Below are 27,022 nucleotides of genomic sequence, written 5' to 3'. Positions count from 1 at the left end.
GACACAGTAAGGGTTTTTTTTTAGTCCTTTTGGACATTCTTCAGACAAATTTTGCCTTTGTCAGTGGGTCTGCCTGCTAATGGGGAACTCCAGCAGTAGCGCGATTTGGCGGTGCGTGCCGCTAGCGCGGATTTAAAGGGCCAGTGTACCTTTTTTTGTCATTTTGTTAAAATGGAGTTCCAGAGTGAAAATTTCCCTCGCTAATCTTGTGTGTGCATCCGGTTCATCCAGATCTCATTCCCTAGCATCCCTGTCTGCAGGTGTGGAAGCTATGGCGTCCAAAGTTGATCTTGTCATGTCACAAGTTCCTATTAAAAAAAACGGCCGATACCCTCTCAATCTTCTGAATCTGAGTCTGAAGTGGTTTCCACAGACACTGCCCTCCCTGAGGGTTCCCTGTCCTCGCACTCGGATGGCGAGGAGGATGAGTCCTCCTCCGCTGCAGCGCGGGAACGCGCTTTGGTGGAAGCACTGATTCTCTCCGTCAGGTAGACTTTGCATATTGATTATGAGCCCACACAGTCAGGAAAGCGGGTTGTCTTTGGCTCCCGCAAAGTCCAGAAGTCTGGTCAGGTTTTTCCTTGCCCCGAGGAGTTTCTCACAAGACCGCGAACAAACAATGTCGGTGCCTTAAGCACATGCTGGCTTTGCGTAAGCGTTTTCAGCGTCGCTACCCTTTTTGCAGACGCAGTTTGCGCTCCTTGGACTGTGTCACCTAAAACAGTGGTGTATTTAGGTTATGTGCTGCCCTAGGCCTGAGTAAACTTGTGGACCCCCTAATTTAAATATGACCCACCCCTTCCTGTAAATGCCACACCCTTTCCTGTTTGACCCCTCCTGCCTCATCAGTGGCCATCAGTACAGCCCCATCAGTGGCCACATGTGCAGCCTATCAAGGATGTTTAAAGAAATTAAATTATATTATTGACATGATGCCTGCCATACCTGGGGGGGGGGGGGGGAGGGTAGGTGGAGCATTAGGCTGCAGTGCCACACTTATTAGCATCAGTGGCCATTGGGCGAGTTGTATTAAGTGTGGTCGGCAGCCTGCGGTCTGTCCGAATGTCCTCACAGGCAAATATTATCATACCGGCAGGTAGCAGTGTGACCGCTTTATGGGGGTGCCAGACTGATTTGCCTCCATCCCAATTCACCCCATAAGACTGGCACTATACTAAAAGACCCTTTTCATGTGGGAGCCGGGAGGATGCTTTTTTTTTTTTTTTTTTTTTTTTTTTCATGCTGGGTGCAGCTTTTTTGCTGCCCCCCTGCAAAGTGCCGCCCTAGGTCTGGGCCTTGTCGGTCTAGGCCAAGATACAGCACTGACCTAAAGTGGACCACACTGTCCCAGTTGAATAAATCCACGGTGGTTCCCGTGGAGTACTCCCGGTGGACAGGCGCCTGGAATCTCTCCTCGAGCCTGTGTTCTCTTCCGTGCTGGTCTCTCAGACGGTCACGGAATGGATTCAGGTGCTTAAGTCAACCTGCTGGCAGAGTCGGTTCCCCCGACTCATCGAGCTCACGGACAAATGGCGCAGGCCATGGTGTATCTGTGTGACAAGACCCTGGATGAGGCTCCCCTGGTCACGAGATTGTCTGCGGTGGGGATTGCTATCCGCTGCAAGAGCTGGTCAGCGGGCCAAGCTTCTAAGAAGACCGTGTCTGATCTCCCCTTTTTATTGGGGGGGGAGAAACTCCTTTTTTGGTGACTCCTTGGATGAGAGTCAATCTAGGGTCTCACAGGGGGTAAGAGTACTCTTCTGCCCCAGTCCACGAAGGGCAATGCGCCCCGCGTTTAGCGGGTCCCTCCTTTAAGATTTACCGGGGGCTTTCGTGCCTCGGGTGCAGGAAAAAGGTAAGCTGTTCAGATCCTCCGGAGAGGACAAGAAGGCTTGTTCTGATGAGCCAGAGACCAGCCAGTCTGGTTCAGCGGATGATTCCTTCTCTGCATGAATTGACCCCCTCACCCGATTTGGGGATGGGGGGACGTCTGCGTTGCCTTCCGGAACCCTGGGTGTCTCTGGTTCAGGACTCATGGGTTCACAAACTGATTCGTTCAGGGTTCAAGGCCGTATTTTGGTCTCACCCGGCAGACAGGTTCTTTCCACCATGTATCCTTTTCTCTCCGGATCGTTTGTTGGATCCCAGGGAGGCGGTGCGGGTTCCTCAGCAGGAAAGGTTTTGTTTTTTTTTTTTTTGTTCACCCGTGTTCCTGGTGCCCAGGAACCCTGAGTCTTCAACGAGATTTTTACTGGGGTGTTGGCCTTGTTCCTGCACAAAGGGATTGCGATCCTCGGGTATCTGGAAGATTTCCTGTTGAGAGCGGGTGATCACCCGACCCTGTTGGGCGATCCGTCGATCGTTTTCTTACCGCTCATGTCCTGGAGCTTGTGGGCCTTTCCCCCCGATTCAACTGTTGTCCAAGTTCCTCTGCAGGTTGGCGTTGGACAAGGTGCAGGTGATTCTGGTGGTCCCAGACTTGCCTCGCTGGTCTTGGTCCTCAGCCCTTGTGTGGTTGGTCGTCGTGCCTTCCTGGTGGCTCCCTCTGAGGGATGATCAGCTGTCTCGCGGGCCGATTTTCCATCCTGCTTTACGGTTTCTGGCTTTAACGGCTTGGCTGTTGAAGGCCAGGTGTTGAGAGACAGAGGTCTCTCTGATGCTGTGATTCCTACATTGCTGAGAACTCGGCAGGCTACCTCCCAGGCATATTTACTATCGTACCTGGCAGACGTGCATTGCCTGGTGTGAATCGCACGGGTTGCATCCTCGTTCTTTTTTTAGGTGGCAAGGGTCTTCGCTTTCGTGCAGAAAAGTTTCGCTTTGGGCATGCTTAAGGGTCAGGTGTCGGCCTTGGCCATTTGCTTCCAGAGTCCCTTGGCGACTATTTCCCTGGTTTCGCACCTTTTATTCTAGGGGTGCGTCCTATGGCTCCTCCAAGGAGATCCCCTTTGCCTCTGTGGGATCTGGATTTGGTTTTGGCTGCTTTGCAACGACCTCCCTTTGAGAATATCAGAGTAGTGTGTCTGCTTGTGTTGTCCCAGAAGGTTGCCTTTCTGGTGGCAATCACCTCTGCTCATGGGGTGTCTGAGTTAGCTGCTCTGTCTTGCTGTTTGCCTTATCTGGTCGTTCATAGGGATAAGGTTGTTCTGCGACCCAACCAATCTTTTTTCCTAAGGTGGTGTCTGCTTTCCACCTCAATGAAGATATCGTGTTGCCTTCACTTTGTGCGAAGCCCAAGCATCCCAAGGAATTTGCTCTGCAAACTCTGGATGTGGTCCGGGCGGTCAGGGTTTACCTGTCAGCCACAGAATCCTTTCGGAAGTCTGATTCCCTATTTGTCCTTTCTGAGGGACCTCGTAGGGGTTCGGCTGTGTCCGCTGCAACCTTTTCCAAGTGGATCAGACAGACTATTGTTCAGGCCTATTCACAAAAGGGTCAGGTTCCTCCTTTCCCGGTGAGGGTGTGTTCTATTGGAGCCATGAGTGCCTCTTGGGCTTTTCGCCATCAGGCTTCTGTAGCTCAGGTGTGTAAGACGGCGACCTGGTCATCTGTATACACTTTTACAAAATTCTACCATAAATTCTATTTTTTTTTTTTTTTTTGGGATTGAATGGAGAGCGAATAGAACTCGTGTCAGTTTTTATTTATTGCTGTCTGAATCCTGGTTAAGGAGGTTCACCCTCTATTTGTCCTGTTTACCATTATCATTGAACGTAAAAACCCCAAATTTTGGGTTGTCCCCAGAAAAGTAATAGAGGGGAAATCTTCCAATGGGGACACTAGTTCTGGTGACCTGGGGGTCCCTAAGAAATTCCCTTAATTTTCAGGGATTTCCTCTCACTTCCTGTTTTGGATAAGGAACAGGAAGGGAAATCTCCGCAATGGGACACAGATAGCGAAGCTAAATCTGACAGGGATTAGAACCCTCCCTGGCTCTATACAAAATGAAAAAGAAAAAGTTTTGCCTATCGTTCTACTTTAAAGTGATTGTTAAGTCAAACATTTAAATCAGCATTCTCCCTTTTAATTTTGGGCTCTTCTATTGGCAGTGTTTTTTTTTTTTTTTATTGCAAATAAAGTGTCTAAATACCTTTTTCCATGTAGCCTGATGGAGCAGTCACGTGATTGCTTCTGCTCGCTCTCTCCAGCTGCAATACTGATATGGAAGAGGCTGCTAGTCTTCTGCTAAGAGGACTGCATAAACCTTGACCTTGTGTCTGATTGGCAGTGTGCCAATATAGGAGGAGATTCTGCAATCCAGATCCAGCCTGCATACAAGTTAAAAGCAGTTAACTCCAAAAAATGCCAAGCAGCATTTGAGTCATTGGGGGATGCAGCATTTCACAGCAGGAGAGCAGAGTGACTGTCAGAAACCATTACATAGCTGACACTTCCTCCTTATCTCTGCTAACGGGAGTGGGGGATAGTGCTTTCACATTCATCATTATCAACCGAGCCAGTGGAATAAAACACACAGATATAACCCCACAGCGGCTGGGGAGGGAGCTGAGCAGGAGGATCACAATGAACCCCTCAATGACCAGGCAACTTCACTATGTAACCAGCAGCCACTACTTGAAGCCCCCTACTTATTTTCAACTTGTCATTTCACACATAAATACACATTTACATACATGCATGCACGTAAACGCATGCATGCATAGATGCACATACACAAATGTACACATATGCATGTATACATATACGCATGGGCATGTGCACACACATACACGCATACATACACATATACACGCATGGACATGCACACACAAATGCATACAAACATGCATTATTAGATGCACAAATATGTATATGCATACATGACGCATATATACACGTATTCACATGCACACACCAATACATACTGGTTTATATTGCCTCCTCCAGGAGTAGGACTAGGCAGAACAAAAAAACACCTGTCTACGCCCATGGGCCGTCCTCAGCTTGGTATATAACCCCCCTCTCTGCTCTAGGCAATCCGTTTTAATCTCTCTAATCAGGAGTAAGGACCTAGGCTCCCGGCTGGGATCTCTGGTTCTAGCAATTTTTTTTTCTACTTCCTTACATCTCTTTTGTTTAGGTACCCTGACCCTTGGGGGATCTTTTAGTGGTGCCAAAAGATAATTTCTTTGTACTGCAAGGTACTCCTTTCCTTTATGGAGCCTCAGGGTCACATCTCCCCCACTGACCCCCTCATGGAGGTGGCAGGTCCCTCGGAACCCCAGCTTCCCATGGTTGCACTGATGTTGGTCCTGCAGTCCTTAGTGTCCCGGGGGGAAGTGGTGTGTGGGCAAAGGCCCAGGAGGAAGCGTCCCTGCCTTTCTTTGCTCAGTCTGTCTCATCTGATTCTGAGCCTGATTCCGCCGTAGATGTGGCCCAGCGATGGTCGAAGCAGCGATTTAAAAACACTGGTAGACGCACTTATCACTGCAGTGTGTGAGACTTTTAAAATGGAGGATGCGGCTGATGTAGCCACGGACATGGCTGTGTCGTTTGGTACGCTTAAGTCCCCCCGCACTCCAAAGGTGTTTCCTTATGTGCCTTATTTTGACAGGTTTTCCTGTAAGGAATGAGAACAACCAAAATGACCCTTTTGTGGTCCCCAAACGTTTTGCTATACCTTACCCTTTTAAGGAGTCCCTTTTTAAAAAGTGGACTAGCCCACCAGTGGTGGACCCTCCTGTTTCCGGTTTGAACAAAGCTACCATGATCCCAGTAGAGGAATCTGTCCTTTAAAGACCCGGCTGACAAGAAAACAGAGGCTGTGACAGGCAGTATGTTTACTATGGCTGGTTCGACATTGCGGCCAGTCTTTGCCTCAGCCCTGGTGTCTCAGGCCCTAACTGAATGGGCCAAACTTTTGCGCCAGCACCTGTTGGTTGAGCAGGTCCCCGCTGCTTCTATTGATTTAGCGGACCAGTTGGTCCATGGGCTGCAGTTTATTTGTGATGCAGCTTCCACCCCCCCCCCCCCGCAGAACCTTCTGGGTCACAGCCCCTGTCAGCTTTTACAACAGTTTTGGAAAGCCTAGTGTCAAAAGTGGATTTAGTGTTAACACTAGCCGTAAGCGCCCTATGCCTTCGCCTCCCTCTTGTATCTTCAGATTCAGAGGCAGATGTGGCTGCTGCAGACACACTCCGCCATTAGAATGCGATGACAGAGCCACCAGGGTGAAGAAGACCTGTCCTCGTCAGCCGCTGCGCGAGAGCGCATTGGTGGAAGCACTTATAGTTTCAGTGCGAGAAACTTTAAAATTGTGGATGAGTCTACAGTGTCAGGAACGCAGGTGTCTTTTGGCACCCGCAAATCCCAGAAATCGGGCAAAGTGTTCCTCTGTCCGGAACTTTTTGACAATAATGTCAATGAACAGTGGGGGCGCATCAAACGTGTGTTAGTGGTGCCCAAGCGGTTTAAACGCGTTATCCCTTTGCGGTTAAGGTTTCCACACGGTGGACCTTGCCACCAAAGGTGCATCATCCAGTTTCCAGACTAAATAAGTCTACTGTGGTCCCTGGGGAAGAATCCCTGGCCTTTACCGACCCCGTTGATAAATGGTTTGAGTCTCTGTCCCGCAATTTACATGCGATAGCGGGCTCAATATTAAACAAATTTTTGTGACCACCCTAGTGTCACAGACCGTCACTGAATGGGTGAAGTTACTAAAAGGTGTCTTGAAATTGGAACAGCTGTCCCGGGGGCTGATTGAGCTCTTGGATCAAATGGCTCAAGCCCTTCTGTATATGTTATGCGTCGCTGGATGCGGCTCCACTGGTAGCCAGTGTCCGCGGTGCCGATTGCTATTAGAAGCATGGTGTGGCTTCCAAAAAAGGCTCTTTCTGACCTTCCCTTTACTGGGGACAGGTTGTTTGGATCCTCCCTGGGTGAGTTAATCAAAGGCTTTACAATCCTCTAAGGGCAAGGCATCATGTACTAGACTGGGGCCTTCTTTTACTGCTGATGGGCAGCTTTTTTGTACCTCCGGGTCACAAGAAAATGGAAAGCCATTCAGGTCTTCTGGGAGTTCCAAGAAGACGTGGTCAGGTAAACCGAAGACAGGCCAATCCGGATCTGCAGACAAATCCTCGTCTGGGGTGGGGGGACTTCGCTTCTTTTTCAGAACCATGGACGACTTTGAGGACAAATGAGTTCATGAACTGATCCGATCAGGGTACAAGATCGAATTCCGGTCTCCACCGTCGGACAGGTTCTTCCCATCCAATCTGTGCCTATCTCCAGCCCGTTTAAGGGATCCGAACGGCAGTACAGGAGCTGCTTTTGCAAAGAATGATTGTGCCGGTTCCCTCTGAGGAATGTTTTCAAGGGTTTTATTCAAACCTGTTTACTGTGCCCATGAAGGAAGGCAAAGTGAGGTCTAGTATTGGAGGCAAGGCTTTGAACCGCTTTGTGCGGGTTTAGAGTTTTTGAATAGTCCATTCGCACACTAGTGGCGTCCCTACACCCGGGAGACTTTTTGGCCTCCATAGATATCAAGGATGCATATCTACACATCCCTATCTACGCTGGGCACCAGTGTTTTCTCCACTTCGCTATAGGAGAGAAGAATTATTAATTTGCGGCGTTACCCTTTGGTCTCGCCTCTGCCCCATGGTCTTTTACCAAGGTGCTAGCTCCGGTGTTGGCATTACTGCGCCAAAGGGGGATCTCGGTACTGGGGTACCTGAATGATCTCCTATTGAGGGTGGACTCTCACTCAGCCCTGTTGGCCTACTTGAGTATCACTGTCAGAACACTGCAAGAGTTCGGTTAGAACATCAATTTCAAAACTCTGCCCGGATACCTTCAATGAGACTGGATTATCTGGGACTGACTCTTGACTCCACTTTGACGAGGTTCTTTATTCCCCCGGACAAGTTTCAAATATTGCAGGGGGGGCGACCCGGTTGTTAAATAATCTGTCCTCTCTGCGGACTTGCATGCGGGCCTTGGATCTGATGGTATCAACCTTCGAGGCGGCTCAGTTCCACACAAGACCCTTACAAAAGGAGATTCTCGTAAAATGGAACAAGGATCCAAAATCCTTGGATACTTTGATTCGGTTGAGTCACAACACAAAGTCTGCTCTTCTGTGGTGGCTTCACTCGTTGGCACTTCGCCAAGGCAAGTCCTTCCTGCCGTTGTATTGGACGGTGGTTACCACGGACGCCAGCCTGTCAGGCTGGGGAGGAGTGCTGGGGAAGCGTGCTGGGGAAGCTCTACACCCAGGGATCCTGGACGGTGGAAGAGTTTAAGCTGCCGATAAATATCTTGGAGCTCAGAGCAATTAAAACTTTGCCTGAGGCATTGGACAGCTCGCCTACAAGGTTGCCCGGTCCAAATTCAATCGGACAATGCCACGGCCGGGGCGTACATCAATCATCAAGGGGGCACCAAGAGTGTCTTGGCGCCCGGGAGGTGGCCGAGATTCTGGATTTGGTGGAGATGTTTGTCCCAGCCCTTTCTGCTGTGCACATCCCAGGGGTGGAGAACTGGCAGCGGATTACCGGAGTCATTAGGTGTTCAATCAGGGGGAGTGGTTCCTGCACCCTGTGGTGTTTCACCTCCTGTGTGTCCGGTGGGGGGACACCTGATGTGGGCCTATTTGCGTCTTGACTCAACAAGAAGGTTCAGAGGTTTGTGGCCAGGTCCAGGGATCCTCTGGCCGACGCCACAGACACACTGGTGGCTCCTTGGGGTCAGTATCGGCTGATCTATGCATTCCCTCCGCTGAAACTCCTCTCCGAAGCTGCTGCGCAGAATAGAGGTGGAAGGAATTGCGGTCATTTTAGTGGCTGCAGACTGGCCTTGCCGGTCTTGGTACACAGACCTGTTAAAATTGGTCACCTTGGAGGTTTCCTCTCAGGGAAGATCTGCTTTCTCCTGGGCTGATCATCCATCCTGCTTTACAGTTGCTGGCTTTAACGGCGTGGTTGTTGAAAGCCAGGTATTGAAGGATAGGGGTCTTTCTGACTCTGACTTTTCTTCAAAAAAAGGGGTTGAACAGCGTTTGGCTTTGGGCACTATCAAAGGTCAAGTGTTGGCTTTGGCTGTGTTTTTCCAACGTCCTTTAGCTATGCATGCCCTGATTCACATTTTTATTCAGGGGGTGCGTCATATGGGGCCTCCAAGATACTCCCCCGTTACCTCCGTGGGATCTGAATTTGGTGTTATCGGTTCTTCAAAAACCTCCTTTTGAGAACATTAGGGAGATTCCCCTGCTTATATTATCTCAGAAGGTTGTATTTTTGGTGGCTATCACTTCTGCCCGCAGGGTGTCTGAACTGCCGGCGTTGTCTTGCTGTTCACCTTTTATCTGGTAGTCCACAGAGATAGTGGTACTGTGGTCCACAGAGATAAAGTGGTACTGCGACCTAATCAGTCGTTCCTTTCTAAGGTGGTTTCTGATTTCCATTTTAATGAAGACATTGTGCTGCCTTCACTCTGTCCTAACCAAGCCCAAGCATCCCAATGAAAGTGCTTTGCATTCTTTGGACGTGGTTCAGGCAATCAGAGTTTACCTGGCGGCTCCTGAATCTTTCAGGAAATCGGACTTTGTCCTTACCGAAGCTGCGTCTGCTGCGACCATATCCAGGATGGAGCAGGTAGATGGTGGTTCAGGCTTATTCACTGAAGGGTCAGGTTTCTCCTTTTCCCCGATGAAGGTGCATTCTACTCGAGCTGCTTTTCGCCATCAGGCGTCAGCGATGCAAGTTTGCAAGGCAGCAACTTGGTCGTCAGTGCACACGTTTAGATGTAGATGTGTTGCCATTGGATGCCTCTTCTGGCTGCAAGGTTTTGCAGACTGATGACCTTTTTTTCTAATTGAGGGTGTGTTGTTTTTTTTTTTTTCTAGGCGACCTCCTGTTGTTCCTAGTTGAGCTCCTTTTTACTTGGTAGGCTACATTTAGCCTTTTGGGGAATTATGTTGGTCCTTTGCATTGTTTTTCCCACTCCTCATGAAAATACTGGTTTAGGACGTCCCAATGGCTAAGAAGATATGAAGCTGCGTCTGTCAATGAATGATAGAGAGAACTGGATTTTTGACTTGCTGTGAAAACCTTTTCTCTGAAGTTCATTGACAGACACAGCACTCGCCCCTCTAATTATGAGCGGAATGGGGTCGTTGTCTTCTAAACACTGCTTGCAACGAAACTGAGGGCTGTAGCAGAGTGTGTGGGGTAATGCCTGCAGGGACAGCTCCATAGGCATGGTGAAGACTTTTTCCTGCCTAGTGTCTTAGGCAGGAAAAGCCTAGAGCTAGCTTCTCGGGACCCGCAGACAAGACCTCTTCAGCATGAAGGACTGCCCTCAACCATTATTGGGGTGGGGGGGACATCTTCGCTGGTTTCTGGCCTCGTGGACCTCTTTCATGAGCGTCAAGGGGATCCACAAAATGATTCTTTTGGGGGTACCCAGAAAGGGTAACAAAGCCTGTCCTTTTTCAGGTTTTTTAGATCCTGAATCTCCTTGTGCAGATTTTATTCCTGCAAAGGTTCAGGTGATGTCCGTACTACCTAAGGTCCCCCCTATCCCTATCCAGGGAATTGATTTACTTAGGTCCGATTCTAATTGTTACCAGGGTGGTCCTTCCTCTAGACAAACTTCAGGGACCACAGGCCGTGATTCACTGGTTGCTGTCACATAGTTCTCTCTCCCATTTTGCATACAGGTTCTGAGTCTGATGGTATCCACCCTCAATACAGTTCTGTTTGCACAGTCCTACATGCAGCTCCTTTTTTAGCAGGTCGGCACCACAGGAGGATACCGAGGTTCGTGGCGAGATCACTGGTTCCCCCGGCAGACGCCGCAGGTGTCCAAGGGCCACGGTAAGGCCAGCTGAGTCCTTTCGGAGGTCAATCTCGCTTTTTGTGGTAACGGACAAATCAAGGAAAGGGCTGGCTGCTTCTTCCGCTACCATCTTCAGATGGATCAAGCAGACGGTGACTCAGGCCTATTCCATTAAAGGTCAGGTTCCACCTTTCCCTGTCATGGCTCATTCTACTCGGGCGCTGAGTACTTTTTGGGGCTTTCGTCATCGGGCACAAATATCGCAAGTTTGCTAGGTGGCCACTTGGTCGTCGGTGCATACACAGTTTTGCAGGCTGGTGTTTAAGAGGGGCTGCTCCCTCCTTGAGGGATGTTTTTTTTCTTTAAAGGTTTTATTTTTCAGATGGGGCTCCTGTGAACCGGTTAAGGCTCCTGTTTCCTGGTTAGGGGGTCTTATGTTTAGCCTTGGGTTATTTTTCCTACCCCTCATTTTTCTTTTGGCATTGCTCTTGGACGTCCCAGTAGTTATGATTTATTGCTATGAATTAGGGCTGGGCGATAAAACGATACCGATATGTATCGCGATAGTCACGTGATCGATAGCAATAAAAAAATTGAACGATAAAACGTTCGATATTAGAACTTGAAAGTACTATGTTTTTTTCGCCTTTTTCCGCTTGTGCAGCCAGCCCCCGCGTAACTACACACACCCTGGGGCTCCAGCCAGCTCGTAGTCCGCTGCACAGGAACCGAACTCCCCAGTAACGGACCACCGCCGCGCCTGGATGTGACGTCAGCTGCGGGCGGTGCGTCTGTACAGGGGCTGCGGCTCGCTGTGATAGGTACAGAGAACTCCCCGGCCTGGATGTGACATCAGTCAGCTGCCGGGAGAGGAAGTGGGCGGTGCGTCTGTACAGGCCAGGGGCTGTGATAGGATAGGTACTATCCTATCACAGCCCCTGGCCTGTACAGACGCACCGCCCGTTTCCTCTCCCGGCAGCTGACGTCACATCCAGGCCGGGGAGTTCTCTGTACCTATCACAGCGCGCCGCAGCCCCTGTACAGACGCACCGCCCGCAGCTGACGTCACATCCAGGCGCGGCGGTGGTCCGTTACTGGGGAGTTCGGTTCCTGTGCGGCGAACTACGAGCTGGCTGGAGCCCCAGGGTGTGTGTAGTTACGCGGGGGCTGGCTGCACAAGTGGAAAAAGGCGAAAAAAACAATTGTACAAAAAACGAGTTTGAAAAAAAAAAAATAGTACTTTCAATTTAAACTAAAAAAGGTGGCCGGTTACTGGGGAGTTCTGTTCTCTGTACCTATCACAGCACAGCCCCTGTACAGCCTGCAGCTGACGTCACATCCAGGCGCGGTGGTCCTGGTCCGTCAGAGTCAGAGTGTCAGACACACATATACAGCGCTTCTCCTCCTCAGTCCTCCCTCCACACAGTGAGCTCTCCTCCCTCCCCACCCAGCCCTAGTTGCTAGGTTACCAAAAGAGGAAGGTTAAGTTTAAAATAAAAATGTTTAAATGTAACATTTTTCTCCTGGTCCTTATTTTAAATGGGTAATAAAAAATATCAATAATTATCGATATCGACCGATATGAAACACTGATATCGTGATACAGTTTTCAGCCATATCGCCCAGCCCTACTATGAATGATGATTAGGATTATGATTATGATGATGATGATTATGATTATTATGATTTATAAGCGCTGTGTCCGTCGAACGAAAGGGAAAATGGGATTCTTGTACTTACCGTAAAATCCCTTTATTGGAGTTCGATGGACACAGCACCCACCCCTCTATGGAGTACTAATACTTCTAATTAGGGATGCACCGAAATGAAAATTCTGGGCCGAAACAGAAAATGCAGGATGCCCTTGGCCGAAAACCGAAACCGAAAATGACTTTTTTCCCCCAAATGGTATTTGTTTTCAGCATGAGGGGGTTAATGTATTGCCACTGGTCACTGATGCATTAGTGACCGATCAGTGGCAGTTAATTAACCCCTTTGTGCTGCATTCGTGCAACCAGTATCAGTGTTAACTAACACTGGTTGCACTGATACTGGTTGCACTAATGCAGCACAAAGGGGTTAATTAACTGCCACTGGTTGGTCACTAATGCATCAGTGACCAGCAGTGGCAATACATTAACCCCCTCATGCTGCATAATACTAATACCATTGCTAACCTCGCCTCAGCTTCCCCCCCCCCCCCTGGCTCAGCGCCCCCCCCTGCCTAAATCTTCAATGTAATAACAACTAAGTGCTCACAGGCCACTCACCTTACTGCTGTAAGGTAACAGCATAGCATTGCATAGCTTTGTATGTTGATCTGTGTATATCTGCTCATGTCTAGGGAACCTCCAAATGCTTTATCTGGCTTTTGGGTCTTTAAAATAAATGTATTCCCTCTGCTATGATCCTGGGTTTCCTCCTCAATTTCCTCCGTTATATGTATAGGTATAAAGGAACTGTCCGTAGTATAATATTTTTTTGGTAAAATGATTCAATAAAAACATCATGTACTTACTTAAAATGTCTCTCCCCATCCCAATGATTCCATCTCCGAGTCCTTACTCGCAGCTCCTCCGGTGTCCGTCCTTTCCTTTCAAAAAACCCGCCTCTGGCCGCCGGCAGCCTGCCTCCCGGTGATGTCACTACTTCTACGATCTATGCATGCACGAATGAACTAACAGACCCGGCGGGCGGGCGAGCGGCCGCTAATAGCTATAATTAAGTAAGACCTTCACTTCCATGTCAGTGGAGATACCTGCCTGATAACAAGGTGAAGAGCTTACTTAGTTACAGCTATTAGCGGCCGCTCACCCGCCCGCCGGGTCTGTTAGTTCATTCATGCTTAGATCTTAGTAGTAGTGACATCACCGGGAGGCGGGCTGCTGGCGGCCAGAGGCGGATCTTTTAAAAGGAAAGGACGGCCAGAGGCGGATCTTTTGAAAGGAAAGGACAGCCAGAGGCGGGTCTTTTGAAACTTGCGCTGCGCCCGCTGCGGCCATCTTTACTATCAGCATTTTTAACCCTATTTCGGCCGAAATGGAATAAGCCCATTTTCGGCCGAAAATTTCGGTGGCTGAAATTTCGGTGCACCACTACTTCTAATTCCTCGTTTCCACTGAGCGGTACGTTATGCAATTTTTGCCGTTTTCAATGTCAAAAGTTTTGAATGGTACCCTAATTCCGAACCGTACCGTACCGCTTTTTGGGACCCTTTCGTTGGGGTACCAAGCACATTAGTACCTTACCAACAGGGTGGAGCTACACTGTTCACTGATTCACCTCTATGCTCAGTGGAGCACTTATGAGACCTTCATATGTCTCATGCACTTTATATGAACTTGAGTTTTTGCACTTATGAAATAATTTTATTTACACTGTGCACTTTATATTAAACTGGTATAATCCAACCCTTAACTGTATTTATTTTTTGTATTTATCTGGTATAGAAATTGCTTTGAACCATATTTGCATTGTTTTGCACTAAACATTTATGTACTTTACTTTTAAACACTAATACCTAGTTTTTTTGCATTGTTTGCACCTTAATATCTATGCACCTTATTTGTTTTATCATCAAGCAAGCGCTATAGGTAACCTTTCCTACTAAGGTTATTCACACTCTCTTCACTTGCATTTTACTGTAGCAGCTGCAATTTTCACCTTTAGCATAATATAGGGGTATATACCAAAAGTATATCCTATCTACAAAAAATTACATAACTGACCTACATTAGACAAGATGACCAAAATATAAGGAACAGCTCTTATCATTGTGATGCATATTTCCTTTCATGTAAAAACATCTTTGTACTTTGCATAGCAATATCCGCATAAACACGTGAACGTCTTTAAAATGTATCTTCCCCCCTCCCCTTTTTATGAATAACACAATTATTTATTGCTTACAATTCAGGTTTATATTTGTGTGTGTGTGTATATATGTATGTATGTATGTGTGTGTGTATATATATATATATATATATATATACACAGTATCTCACAAAAGTGAGTACACCCCTCACATTTTTGTAAATATTTTCTTTTATCTTCTCATGTGACAACACTGAAGAAATTACACTTTGCTACAATGTAAAGTAGTGAGTATACAGCTTGTATAACCGTGTAAATGTGCTGTGCCCCCAAAATAACTTCACACGCAGTCAATGTCTAAATCGCTGGCAACAAAAGTGAGTAGGCCCCTAACTTAAAAAATCTAATTGGGCCCAAAGTGTCAATATTTTGTGTGGCCACCATTATTTTCCCACACTGCCTCAACCCTCTTGGGCATGGAGTTCACCAGAGCTTCACAGGTTGCCACTGGAGTCCCCTTCAACGACATCACGGAGCTGGTGGATGTTAGAGACTTGCGCTCCTCCACCTTCTGTTTAATGATGCCCCACAGATGCTCAACAGGGTTTAGGTCTGGAGACATGCTTGGCCAGAATGCTTAACCACTTAAGCCCCCGCCGACTTTAACGGACAATTGCGCGGTCGTGCGACGCTGTACCTAAACGAATTTCACGTCCTTTTTTTCCCACAAACAGAGCTTTCTTTTGGTGGTATTTGATCACCTGTGCGATTTTTTTTTTTTTTTTTTTTTTTTTTTTTTATCATGCGCTATAAACAAAAAAAGAGCGTAATTTTTGCAAAAATAACAATATTTTTCACATTTTTTTTATATATGAAATTCCCCCCCAAAAAAATTTAAAAATCTAAATTTTTTAACTAACATTTTCGGCCAAATTGTTTTATGCTACATATGTTTGGTAAAAAAAAATCGCAAAAAGCGTATTTTGATTGGTTTGCGCAAAAGTTATCGCGTTTACTAACAAAGGGAAAGATTTTTGTCATTTTTGGTGGTGTTTTTTTTAACGAGTAATGGCAGCGATCTGCGATTTTTTTTTTTTTTTTTTTTTTTTTTTTTTTTTTTTTTTGCGGTACTGCGACATTGCGGTGGACAGATCGGACCCTTGACTGACATTGACACTTTTGGGGGTACCAGTGACATTACTGCAGTAATCAGTGCTATACATATGCACTGTTACTGTAAAAATGACACTGGCAGGGAAGGGGTTAACTGTATTGGACAGGGAGGGGTTAAGTGTGTCCTAGGGGCGTGATTCTAACTGTAGTGGGACATGGCTACAAGTGTAAAAACAGAGATCAACGGTTCTACATAGTAGAACCGTCTGATCTCCATTTTTACACAGGGGAGAATGACAGGCGGCTTGTTTACATAAGCCGCTCTGCCTTTCTCCCGCTGTACTGACGATCGTAGTGTGACCGGCGGACATCGGGTCCGCCGGTCACACGCCCGCACTCCTCCCTGAACAAGCCGAGGCGGGCGCGCGCCTCAGCGGGTGCGAGCTCGCCCGCTGTTGGCTCAAATCCCAGTGACAGGCGAGTGACGTAGATCTACGTCACTCTGCCTGGCCAGGGCTGACTGCCGCAGTAAATATACTGTGCGCAGTCGGCAACCGGTTAATCTAGAGGAGCGTGAAGCTTCCTTCAGTAACCTGCAGTCCACTCAAACATGTCCAAAGGCCAGACCATTCTGATCTGCAAAGCTCCAACACTTCTAGTAGGTTTGGACCTTACTTTGTCCCAAGCCCTACATATTCTTATTGGCTCATCACTATGATGGACTGCTTTACTAAAAATTAGGAATGTGCAGAGCCCAGGATCGGAGCTCAAGCTTTGAGACAACCAGAAAGTATTGGAATCTTTGCAGATCAGTACAACCCAGCACTCTGCTAAAGAGGCAGGGACTGCAGGCTGCTGCTGGCTTGTATAACAATGTCCAGGTGTCTGCATTTTCTGCACTTTACAAATAGCATTAGTATTTTTTATATATTTTTTTTTCTCTTCCGAATTTCTGTGATGTCCCAATATACCCATACATCTAATCATAGTGCATGATGCACCTGATCAGATTGACCAAGAATTGATGCTTGTTTTTGTGAAGGATAAGGAAAGAGCCAAAAGACATCTCCATCAACCATTTATCTGGAAATGGAGGAAATAATCGAAACAATTGGATTGTCCAAGTTTTTTTTTTTATTTCTAGGAACAATTATAAGAACAATGGTTTATGTATAAAAAAAAAAAAAAAACTTTTGATTTGCCTCATTGTGGGAGACTTAATAAATCTGTTGCATCTGCATCAAAACAAATCAGCTTCTATGCTTTGGCCCTCAGTCACACTGAATTCGGGTTTGAAATTGAGCGGGTTCAGCTGAATTCGCACAATTTCAAACCCGCATTTAAGTGCGAGTTCGGGGGCGATTCTATTGACATCTGTGTGCGTTCAGTCACAATGTCAATTCAAACTGCCCCACGAGGTTTCTAAAAGTAGTGCAGGAAATTCTTTTGGAAATGGGTGCGGCGCCACACCGATTGGAACAGTGCCGTTGCCGGCAAAAGGCTGTGATTTGACATGTCAAATCGTGCATATTTGAACAGGGGCTTATTGTCGAAGCTTAATTGAACAAGCTGGTTACCATGCACAGCTGCACCTGATTCTTTGTGTTTTCATTATCTGTGTCCCATTGCAAAAATGTCTCTTTCCTGTCCCATAGCCAAAAGGGAAGTGAAAGGAAATCCCTGCAAATTAAGGGAATTCCTTGGGACCCCCAGGTCACTAGAACTAGTGTCCCTATCATTAGTACTATTTTATGTGTAGTGTAGGCTACAAAACTGTCCAGAATTTGATGGGAAAACCCTTTTTCCTAGACCTTCTGGTAGCTTGTTTCTGGTTTAAAAAAAAATTCTAGTCTTAGCCAGAGTATCGGAGTTAAGGCTGCCATAGATGGATTAAAATTCTTCCAGTTCAGCAGGGACAGGCCGTATTTTGATCCATGTATGTGGAGGCTTGTTGTGCACAAGTCAATCTACCAATTGACTTTTGTACAACCAGCCAGCCTGTTGGGTTTTTCTCGATGGATCAATGGCGGCACTGTCTTCTTGTCCTCAGAATACAATAGCTCAACAGGCACATCGAATATGTGGATAGAGGAATCAGATATTTATATATTTTTATTTTTTTCAACCTGCAGGCTTAACAAAAAAAAAGGAATGTTGTAGGGGCTACTTTAGTACTGGTAGACAACTGGAAATGCAGATTTCAAAATATTATGAATGTATTTCCATTTTCAAGTGATTTGTAAAGTCTTTATTTTTAAGAAAAAAAAATAAGTCATACTTAAAGCGGAGTTCCGGGCAGAGAAACGTTTTTTTTTTTAACATACCCCCGGGACAGTCAGGGCTAGCACATTCCACAATGGCTAGCCTCTGATCTGTCCCGGTTCGCACTTACCTTTTAGAAGAAATACTTACTTAGAAGTTTTCTTCCACAGCGTTTCCATCTCGGTTGTGGGCAGCTGAAGCCGGCGCGGTCCTCTTCTCTGTCTTCTTCCGCGTCTTCGTGTCCCAGAATGCGCCGCACCGGCCCCTCTCGTCACTTCCGGTGCGGCGCCGCATTCCTAAACAGCTTCTGGGCATGCCCAGAAGCTGTTTAGCAGGGGAATGCGGCGTCGCCCGGAAATGACGAGCGGGGCCGGTGCGGCGCATTGATTCCTGGGAGCTATGACGTTTAGCTCCCAGGAATCATTGCGAGGCAGGAAGTGACGGGGAGAGCCTCGGCGCTGGAGGAGGAAGCTGTCATAGGTGAGTATTTACGATCGTCAATTACAAGGTGAGTTTTAAAAAAAAAAAAATCTAACTATCCAATTCCTTTTCAGGTTAGGCTGAACTAGCGGACGGGCACAAAAAAAAAATATCGTTTTTGTGCCCGGAACTCCGCTTTAACTCTGTGCAGTGGTTTTGCACACAGCAGCCCAGATCCTCCTTCCTGTTGAGTTCCCCCACAGCAAGCAGATTGCTATGGGGGCACCCAAACCACAGCTCCCTGTGTCATTCAGACATGGAGCCATGACCTGGCCCCATCCCCTCTCCTCATTAGTTTACTGAACTTGATTGACAGCAGCGGGAGCCAATGGTGCCACGCTGCCTTCTCAGCTGATGAGAGATAGTTTCAGGCAACCGAGACACTCCTGCAATATCGCTGGAGCGTAATGGGGCTTAGGTAAATATGAGGTGGCCTGCTGCACGCAGAAGGTTTTGTCATCCTAATGCATAAAAATGCATTAAGATAAAAAAACCTTCTGACTTTACAACCACTTTCGGATTTCAATTTACAATAATGGTTGTGTTGTTCAGTGATACATTGCTTACATATCACAAATGCTTTGAAGGCCTTGTGCACAGTGGGCATCTGTTTAGCCCCTTGAATGCTTGCTCTTAACAGAAGAAAAGCTGCTTAAGTGCCGGTTCACACACATGCGATGCGGGAACCCTGCGAATCAACTGCGGGTTCACTCATTGCACTCGACTCGCAGGCTGTTCACACTGCCATATACAAATTGCTGGGGGTGTCAATACAAAGTTATCGACACCCCCAGATCAGTTCGCATATCGCAGTGTAGTGAACACCTATGCCATCCAATTCTGGTGCGGACCAAAAAAGGGTCCTGTGTAACTTTGGTCCGAATGCAATGCGAATTTAGCCATACAATCTATATATGCATAGCAGTGCGGTGCGAATCACATAAGATGTCGGACATCGCATGTGTGTGAACCTGCACTAAAATGCTGTAAAAGCCATGTATTGGGCATGCATTTTGGGCATATCAAGCGCTAAAGCATTAATGGATATTTTTAATTTAATATTTATTCTGGCCACTAGAATGTGTTAATGTCCAAATGCTAGACACGCCTAGCCTTTAGGCATGTCTAGCATTTTATTTCTGCTCTTCAGCTCCTCTCCTTAAAGCGCTTGTGTACATGAACATTAAAGGGTAACTCCGCTTTCGTGGGAGAAAAAAATAGCAAATAAAGAAAAAACAATATAACGTATACAATGGCGACACAAATAATATTGTTATTGAATGTTAATTTAAAATTACCTTTCCTTTTCAATCTGCAGCTGCTGAATTTTCTGAAATTGCAATGCAATATGGCTACCTGGAGCTGTTCTGTACACAGAATGTATACTGACTACACCCCAGAAACATAATTTCCTGCTTGTGTGATTGGCTCACCAATTTTCCCAGAAGTCTGCTTAAGAAACAAGTCAGATTTTTGGCATCCCCTGCAATAAAAATGTCATTTTTGGTGAGATACCCCCAATAGGAGCATGTCTAAAGGGTTGCAGACCCAGCAGCTTTCCTCATTAGTGTCCTGCAGCTGCCACAGCTGATAATTTTGAAACCACTCCAATTTGAGCCACTGAGCACAGAGGAACAAACAATGATGATTTCTTCAGAATAACAAAAGGTAGGAATCTGAAACAAAGTTTGTTTGAAATCCTTGCAATGTACATAGATCACCCAGAGGGAAATGTTGTTTTTTTTTTTTTCTCAACAAAAGTGGAGTTACGCTTTAAAGTGGTTGTAAACCCTTACATATACCCAGTGAAGTGACTAGCCTCAGGTAATACAGATATAAAACAAATGCTCCAAACAAATATTTCAAAATAATCCGTATGGGATCCAGTTTACACATGTGGTGGACAAGGAAAAGTTGGTCTTTTTGGATTTAGAGCTCAGGGCGGAGCCAGATGGGTGCATTACCTCAAAAGCCCACTTTAAACCTACAGCAGGCAACTCGCACCTGCATGCCCGCAGTCACCATCATCCCAGGTGGATACGTAATGTTCCTTTGGGTCAATTTTGCAGGCTAAGACGTACATGCACCAAGCTCGAGGACTTTGAAGAACAAAGTTCTATCCTGATCAAAAAATTTCAACAAAAGGGATATGACAACCAATGTATACACACAGCTTATACCAAATATAGGCAGGAATATACTGATGAGAGGAAGTCTGAGCACGGTAGAACCAGTTAGGTATATAAAACAAGGGAGGACTACCAAGTGTCATTCTGCACCAAATACAACCAAAAAGCGTTTGCCATTAAAAACATCCTAGAAAAACATTGGGGCATTCTAGAAAAAGATCCGTTATTATCAGGGGCCATTTGGAGTAAACCAAAGGTCATTTATCGTAGACCGAAAGATCTAAAGAGTGTCTTAGCACCGAGCTGAGTCAAACCCACTAGGACAGAACTGGCACCGATGTGGAAGACTATATTTGACCAAAAGGGCTCCTTCAGATGTGGAGTTTCCAACTGCGGACTTTGCCAATACATTTCACATAGGAAAAAGGAGGTTGCAGGTATAGACGGTCGAGTACATCCTACCAGACAGTTTAACTGTTCCACAGAGTTTGTGGTTTATGGTCTCGTCTGTCCCTGCGGACTCCTTTATGTAGGACGCACTTCATGCACTTTCAGAACACGATTTGGAGAACATAAAAGGAACATTCATAAAGGTTTTGATAAACATTCTCTCTCCTGCCATTTTCGGATTGTGCATGACAAAAAATTAGTGGGTCTGAAAGCCTTTGGACTTGAGGCCATCACAGGTTACACAGATGCTGGCCTCAGATTTCAAAGGTTGTGCAGTAGGGAAACGTATTAGATTCACCAACTTGGTTCATTGGCTCCCAGGGGGTTGAATGAGAGTTTGGACATCACAGCTGTCATACGTTGAGTGTTGGGTCAGCTGGCCCCATGGTCTTTGTCAGGGGGATTTTTTTCAGAGTCATGTAATAGATACACAATAGAGGGGGCCTAGTGTAGGATGGGGAGGAGAGACACAAGGGTGAGAGTTTGAGGACACCACTACAGGCAGGAGGATCCACCCAACTAGATAGGCCATTGGATATGAGGCTTAGGCCATGAGGACAATGGGTGCACATGGTGTACCACTTTCTAATTCTAATTTTACTATTTTAGTATGCCAACTGTTGAATACTCTATTGTTAGCAGTTTTAGTGAAAAAAGTGCATAGCAGAGACATTTTATGTTTTTTAATGGAAGTTTTTTTTTTTTTTTTTATTATACAAAAAAAAAAAAAAAATTTTTATCATACATTCTGGCTATATAGGCACCTACATTATTGATTATATCATTGCACATGTTATAAGACATGTTTACAGTATTGAGTAGCATCATGATCCTATATCCTACAATACACTGGAGTCCTAGGAATCCAGTGGATCCACAAGGGAGTCGGGGTGTGACTGTCCAGTACGCAACAATACCCATATACAGTAGGAGAACATTTTTATGTCCAATTTTATGTCCGATTTTCTTCTTCACATTCATCTAAGGAGAAAATTGTATACATGGAATTATACAAGATACAATTGCATACAATTATTAATTATTAATATATTTTTATATATATAATATATATATTTTTTTACATATAAAAAATACACAGAGGAGAAATCCCAGGGCACCCTCCAACACAGGGTTCCGGTTTCAAATTGCTGATGCGGATTGGATGGCGAGCCTTGGGGGACGCAGTAGATCCTTGAGATAATGCCTTGTACTATAAATCCCATTGAGACTTCATGTGAAGTGCAGTATCTTCCTCCCAACAGCCAGGTGGCAGTGTACCTAACCAGTGATCCAGCTTGGTTGGTGTACATGTCCCCATGGTTACAGACGGCGGCGGGCTCTATACAGAGCTTCCGCCCGTCTTACAGGAAGTGATGCGGTACAGGTCCTGAGGCGCAGGGCGGATGGCGTGCGTTCCAGGACCAGGAAGTAGCGATCTCCTGGGGGGAATACATACTGTGCAGCAAGATCGAACTGCACAAGTCATTTTCCTGCATTCGAGAGGCCCCGTGAGTGAGAGGATGGGCGGCTGGGCACTGAGGCACGAATGGGATATCTGGTACAAGTGGATAAGGTCTGCCATATGGGATATCCAGGAGGGGTAAGTCACTTACAACAGCCATGGCTCCATCTATACATCAGAGGAGTCATGGAAACATACTCTGAATCTACATATGAATATTTGAGATCTGTGGCTTGCACAAATACTGAGTGCCGTTCCTGGCGTACATTCCCAGCTTTGTGGACCTCTCGGCTGGTTGTTGATGTAACATCTGATGGCAATTCTTAAATTGAACTGTCCCATAGGACACACAACCAGTGGCCATAAGTTTTGAGTATTAAGGCTTAGGTACAGCAGGAGTTTTTGCTGATACTGGATGGTCCCTCCCCCTCTCTCTGGGGGGAGGGAGGGGGAGTAGGTGGAGGAACATGAGGCTACTCTCTCTATATATACTTGTACCTGCTATGGTCATGACCAGCTCTGAAGAAGGGGGCTTGACTCCCGAAACGCGTTAGCGGTCGCATCTCAAGGGACATGTTCCAGCACACGTGTGAAGGGAATTTGTAACACTATTTTATTTCTGCATGTTTGCGAGTATGCATTTGGCATTTTTTATTAAATATTTTATACAGTACCACGGTAATGCACTAGGTGGTTGCGCCTCCTTTCCTTTCTTTCATAAAACAAATGCTCCTACATAAAGCAGAGCTCCACCCAAAAGGGGAAGTTTTGCTTGTTTGTGACCTCCCCCCACCTCCTCTGCCAGGAAGTTTGGCCCCCTTCCTCCTTCCCCACCGCTGGGCACATTCACAAAGTGCAACGCGCTACGTGCATGCACAGTAGGGAACTGGCTGTGAAGAACGTTTTTACAGCTGAGAAACCTCTCCTAAAACCCACTAGTTCTGGGGTTTTTTACAGCCAGAAAACACCCCTGCCAAAAACTGCTGATAACAAACAGCCTATGTGTGCTTAGACACATATGATAACATGCTGGGGCATTTACTGACTGCAGAAAAAAACATCTGATGCCAAAAACAGCAGCTGTAAAAACGTCCAGTGTGCATGAGGCCTTATCGGTAACGCTAATCCATGGAATATGAGATTTGCCTCTTGGAGATCAGGAATGGATTTTTTTCCTCTGCTGGAGCAAATTGGATCATGCTTTGCTGGGGTTTTTGCCTTCCTCTGGATCAACTGTGGATATAGGATTATGTATATAGAAGAGCTGCAGGATTATTCGTTAAACAAATCTCAATCTTGATTCAACTCCCCTCACGATCCCAATCTGGCATTTCCACGATTTAGTGCAGAGCCGTTCTCTGCTCACAGCAGACAGCTGTCGAAGAAAAAAAAAAAAGCAGCCGGCAAAGTTTCATACAAGATTGGAAGCGCTGAGAGATAAGGATGAAATTTGCATCATTTTATTTTTTAGATCAAAGGGATGAACATCGGTCTTTAAATGAGGTCAGCTAAACCACCATTTTTTTGATGCAGATGTTGGTCTGCAGACCAGACTTCTAAAAGGACCTTGACTGATCATCTTCTTTTTCAAGGAGATCGCCTGTTTGGAGCCACCGTGAATGACCTCATTAGGGGCCCCCAGAGGGTTAGAGTACCTTTCTTCCGCAGGCGACTGGGCCATCCTTCTGGGCTCAAAGTTTTCCTTTGTCCCGCAGGGGCGACTGATAAGGGATCAAAGCCTTTCAGGGCCTCCTCTGGTGGATCCAAGCAAACTTAGTCTGGCAAATTGAGAGCCGGCTTCTCCAGACCCCCGGACAAGGCTCCATTAGCATGAAGGTGGGCCCTCACCCGTATCCGGGGTGGGGGGGATGACTTCACTGGTTTCCGGACCTGTGGACTTCCCTGGTACAAGACAAGTGGATCCACTAATTCATACGGTCCGGCTACAAGATCGAGTTTCGCGCTTACCCCCGGCAACGTTCTTCCCTTCCAACTTGCGCCTGTCCCCAGACCGTTTACAGGGTCTGTTTAGGGTGGTGCAAGACCAGTTACTTTAAGGGGCGATTGTCCCGGTTCCAACATCAGGACGTTTTTTCAAGGTTTTTACTCAAACCTGTTTGCAGTTACCAGGAAGGAAGGCAAGGTGCATCCAATCCTGGACCTCAAGGCACTGAACTGCTTTTTGCGTGTGCAGAAGTTCAGAATGAAGTCCATTTGCATGGTGGTGGCATCCCTGCATCAGAGGATTTTCTTGCCTCTATTGACATCAAGGATGTTTACCTTCACATTCCAATATATGCCAGTCACCAGCACTTCCTCCACTTAGAGGAGCATTATAAGTTTGTGGTGGTAACCTTTTTGTCTCGCCTCTGCTCCTTGGGTTTTCACAAAAGTGTTAGCCCCGGTGCTACCTTTGCTACGCCAACGGGGGATCGCGCTACTAGTCTACTTGGATAACCTCCTTCTGCAAGGGGAGTCTTTGAGGGAATTTGGCTGGATTCTGAATTTTCAGAAGTCTGCTCTGGTTCTGTTCACAAAGCTGGACTATCTGGGCCTGACTCTGGACTCTGCCTTAGCCAGAGTGTGCCTTCCTCTGGACAAACTCCAGAAACTGCAGGCTGCAATTCATCTCCTGCTGTCCAGCAGATGGTCCTCCCTCTTGCATTTGGGTGCTGGGCCTGATGTGGTCTACCTTTTTTTTTTTAAGGCGGTTTTGTTTTCACAGTTCCTTAGCAGGTCCCTGCAAAGGGATATTGTGGGCAAATGGCACAAGAATCCGCAGTCTCTGGACATTCAGATCTGGCTGAGCCGGGGAACGAAAGAGTCCGTGATAGGGTGGCTTCATTCTCTGGTGCTTCGGCTGGGCAAATCCTCCCCCCCCCCCCCCCTGTATTGGACAGTGGTCACCATGGATGCCAACCTGTCCGGCTGGGGAGGCGTCCTCGGCAAAAATTCTGCTCAGGGGGTCTGGTCCAGACTACCGATCAATATCTTGGAACTCCGAGCGATCAGACTGTGACTGGAACATTGGACGGATTGTCTTCAGGGATGTCATGTGCGCATTCAATCAGACAATGCCATGGCCGTGGCTTATGTCAATAACCAGGGGGGCACAAGAAGTGTCTTGGCGGCTCTGGAGGTAGCCGGCATTCTAAGGTGGGCAGAATGGTTTGTTCTAGTCCTCTCCGCCGTACACATTCTCAGGGTGGAAAACTAGCAGGCGGACTACCTCAGTACCCGCAGACCCCCACAACCACCGCTCAGGGTTGTCAGAAGAGGCCCTTCTCCTCAACGTGGGGACAAGGTGCTTTGGGATGGGGGGTGCAGAGCTCGTCTTCTCCCCTTTCCTGACCTTCCAGGCTGCATGCTCGGCTAAGGGTCTGGTATGGATTTTGGGGGGGACCCCATGCCGTTTTTTCCCCATTTTGGCGTGGAGTTCCCCCTTAAGATCCTCAGTCATCCACAAGTCGCACCAGAAGTTGGATCATTCTGATCCGACTTGTGGTGCGACTTCCATTGAAATCAATAGGCTCCCATAGGGAACCATTGATTTTTCACAGAAAAAAAAAAAAAAATGTATAACGTGGCTTAACACTGTATAAGCAACGTTAATCAGCCTTTAGCATCGTCAGACGCTTGCAGCTTAAAATCGCCTATGCCACTTGGAGCTCCTAAAAGCCTGTGTGTGCATGAGGCCATAGAATACCATGGAGGGGCGTTTTTAAGCTGCAAAAGAAATGTCTGACGTTCCCAAAAGCAGCTACAAAAACGCCCTGTGTGCATGGAGCCTTAATGTTCATTGTAGCAACACAGGAAACGTGTCAGAATAGATCATGATCCCATATTGTATGTTAAAACCCTGCATCACTTCATGTTGGAATGTGCAGCAATTTTTTTTTTTCCCCCTCCACTTATTTAAATTGGGCTAAAAAATAAATATATAAATATAGGAGTGATCACTATGGTAACGATAATTTGTGAGTTTGTAGGTTTTTTTTTTTTTTTTTTTTTGCTGAGCTGCACTCTGATCATACAGACAGAGTCCCAGGCTGGAAGCCGATCTTTCCACTCTGCTGTGTGCTGAAGCCACAGACCCATCTGCACTCAGTTTTTCCAGTGCAAACATATTTTCCCCATAAAAGGAAGTGGAGGCGCTCTGCAGAGCAGGCATGGAGCTGGAGAGAAACAACTGCTTGCTGAGTGGCTTCTACCACAGATTTCATACTGCCAGCCTGGATTAATATTCATGAGCAAAGTAACTGACCTCAACATTAGAAGGGCATGGTGTCATTACCACCACCATCCTGCATTCTTGTAAAGACCGTTTTTACTGGTTCAGACTTTTATGACTCTGGGAGGGCTAAAAAAGGAATATTTAAAATTTTACAATATTACAATTTTACAAGAGATGTGCGTGGACATACATGATGTGTATGCACAATAGAAAAAAAAAAAAATTACTGAAATTTTACTTATTTCTGACCTAGACTAGGCAGGTAGGAGATATCCATCCTGGTCATGACGGACA

General features: G+C 46.5%; 1 protein-coding gene across 3 annotated transcripts in view; it reads left to right on the top strand.

The window, feature by feature from the left end:
* Nucleotides 1-27,022, top strand: part of MYO1C (myosin IC) — a 393,404-nt gene that overhangs the window by 100,581 nt on the left and 265,801 nt on the right. The window lies entirely within an intron of this gene.

The sequence above is a fragment of the Pelophylax lessonae genome (genome assembly GCF_965119305.1).
Source record: "Pelophylax lessonae genome assembly, chromosome: 2".
Taxonomy (NCBI): domain Eukaryota; kingdom Metazoa; phylum Chordata; class Amphibia; order Anura; family Ranidae; genus Pelophylax; species Pelophylax lessonae.
Note: the sequence above shows the minus strand (reverse complement) of the source record. Positions and strands in the feature narration are given on the sequence as shown.